The following is a 2,844-nucleotide window of genomic DNA, read 5'->3' on the forward strand; positions in this document are numbered from 1 at the left end:
CCCAGTCTTGACCTTCCCTGCCTGGCTGTCCTTGGCCTGATGGCCTCTCCCAGCAGGAGTCTTTCATATATTGAGAGACAATTGAGGCCACGTCATTGGTGACATGTTCAGCTGTCACTGCTATTTCCCATGAGGCCTTAAACTGTCATTCAAATACTCAACTGTCCTGCTAGTCTGCAGTCCTATTTGGCAATTTATTTATTGTCACTAATACTCTGTCAGAAAAATATTGATGTTCTTTTAAATATGTGATTTTTAACAGGCTTTCTCTAGGGAGTTTCTTGTATTTGAGGGCACATTTTCCCCTTAACAGACACAACCCTAATTTTATCCTGAAATCTAATAAGAAATCAGATGCATGTCATAGGAACTTATTTCATAAGCAACATCCTTAGGTCACAGAGTACGCCTGCACATACATGGCAGGAGCTGGGGGCCATGAGGACACCCATGTCACTCACAGAGTGTGAGGGTGATTGTCCTCTTCACTCCTTCCCAGTGTTATCCATAAAGAAATGCCTAGTTGAAAAACATTCCTGTCTTTATTTTGGGCCTCACTCTCCCCCTCCCCTTCCCCCCTTCTCTTCCCCCTTCCCCTTCCACTTCCCCTCCCACTTCCCCTCCCCATCCACTTCCCCCTTCCCCCTCCCCTTCCTTTCTTTCCTCCTCCCTCCCCCCCCTCCCCCTCCCTCCCCCCTCCCTCCCCCTCCCTCCCCCCTTCCCTCCCCCCTTCCCTCCCCCCTTCCCTCCCCTCTCCTTTTTTCTTTTCTTCCTGTCACCCAGGCTGGAGTGTAATGGCATAATCTCAACCCACTGCAACCTCAGACTCCTGGGCTCAGGTGATCCTCCTACCTCAGCCTCCTAAGCAGCTGGGACTACAGGCACATGCCACCATAGCTAGCTGATTTGTTTTAGTATTTTGTAGACACAGGGTCTCCCTATGTTGGCCTGGCTGGTCTCGAACTCCTGGGCTCGAGTGATCCTTCTGCCTCAGCTTCCCAAAGTGTTGGGATTACAGGTGTGAGCCACTGCACCAGGCTCAGGGCTTTTCTTGGTTCTATCAGACTTATTTAGTTTATTGAACACTTCTATAGCATTTTCTATGCCAGGCACTGTTCTAAACACTTCCAAATATTCATCTACCAAACCCTTAGACAGCTTTACAAGGTGGATGTTATTAACATCTCCATTTCACAGATGGGAAAACTGAGGGAGAGGTTAATGAAATTGCTCAAGGTCACACATCGAGTAAGCAGCAGAAGTGAGATTTAAACCAAGGCCGTGTAGTGCCTGAATCTGTGTGCCTGCCCCCCACCAGGCCACCTCCGGACCTGGGGCCTGCTCCCTGTGCTGTGGACAATCTCCTCGGGCTCAGGCCCCCAGGAGAGTCATGTCTCACTCTCACTCCACCAGACATTGCATGTGTCAGGACTGGGCACGCCACATCCATGCTGCCTGCTATGCAGGAGTTTTCCTTCCGGAATCCATTTCCTCCACCTGGAAAGATGAATTGAACGGCAGAGTCAATTCCATGTAAATGCAGTGTCTGATTTGCCCTCAAATGAACTTGTAACAAAACCAGCATCACACCAGTCCACTTGGCTGCCACGCGTTGTTCCCAGTTCCTTCATCGATTGTCCTTTTCATCCTGTCCTCCAGCCACCTCAAGGTAGTTCATGCTTCTGGGAATCCAGACAGGCGCTTTCATCAGTCCATCTACTCCCCTGACATCCAGTGACATTCCTGGCCCTCTTATTTACGCACCTGGAATTTCTTGTGTTATACTAGTCGCCACAGTTGATGTCCTTATTTCACAATTTGGTGGTGCCAAGGGACCATGTAATTTGAAAAGGGAAGAAGAGGTGGTGGAGCTGGAGGCTGAGATCGGAATACTCTGTGTACTAGCAAAGCCCTGAGCCCCATCCTACTTCTTGTGACCAGTGTGGTAGAGCCATGCAGTAGTGGTCAGGGGAGATGACAGAGGGATCTGGGGTGCCTTTGTGCTTGCATAGCTTGGGTCTAAAGCAGCAGCAGGACATGGAGGAGTAAACTGGGAATAAGGAGAAGAGAGTTCTAGTACCTGGCCTCAGTTTCCTCACCTGTATAATAAGGAACTTGGGCCAGACACTTGGGCTTGGCTCCCTGCGCTCTGGGATTGAAGAGGTATGTATGACAGGGGTCAGTGGTATGATGGGGAGGCCGGGAAAGTGCTCCACCCCTGGAATCCCACCACATGGGGCCAATTAGTTTGCTAAGGCCAGAGGCTGCTGAGGCCTCGCCTCTGCTCAGAGGCAAGGGGAGAGATATAGGCAGGCAACTAAAGTTAGAATTGGCATTTCAGATGGCTGGCTCCAGTTTAATTAACAAGGCTCCTGATTAATAGATCAAGTGACATTTGCACACTTCCCTCCCACCATATTCCACTCCCACCACTACCTGCCACCCCAACCTTCAAGGTGCTTCTTAGTGGCTTCATTCTCTAACAAGTGGGGCTTGATGGAGGCTCAAGGACTGGAGAAGGAAGGTCCTGATCTGCGATGGCCAGGACAGGACTGTTGTCACCTCTGGGTCCCCAGCTCAGTGCCCAGCACACTGGCATTTAATTAAAAGTTGCTTGTTGAATGGCAGGTGTCAGATTAGTGCATTCCCAGAAGATGCAAAGAAGGACTGGGGTACAGGGACCCTCGATGCTTTTTATTTAAGAAGGCAACTAACTGCAGAGGTGACGGGTGGTTCACGAGACCCTCTGCTGTGAAACTGAGTGACCTGAAGGACAGCGTCCAGATGTGGGTTCCCCCACAACAGCAACAAAGGGCAGCCCTTCCCTTTCCTCTTCTACTGCCC

The sequence above is a fragment of the Chlorocebus sabaeus genome, chromosome 21 (genome assembly GCF_047675955.1).
Source record: "Chlorocebus sabaeus isolate Y175 chromosome 21, mChlSab1.0.hap1, whole genome shotgun sequence".
NCBI lineage: Eukaryota > Metazoa > Chordata > Mammalia > Primates > Cercopithecidae > Chlorocebus > Chlorocebus sabaeus.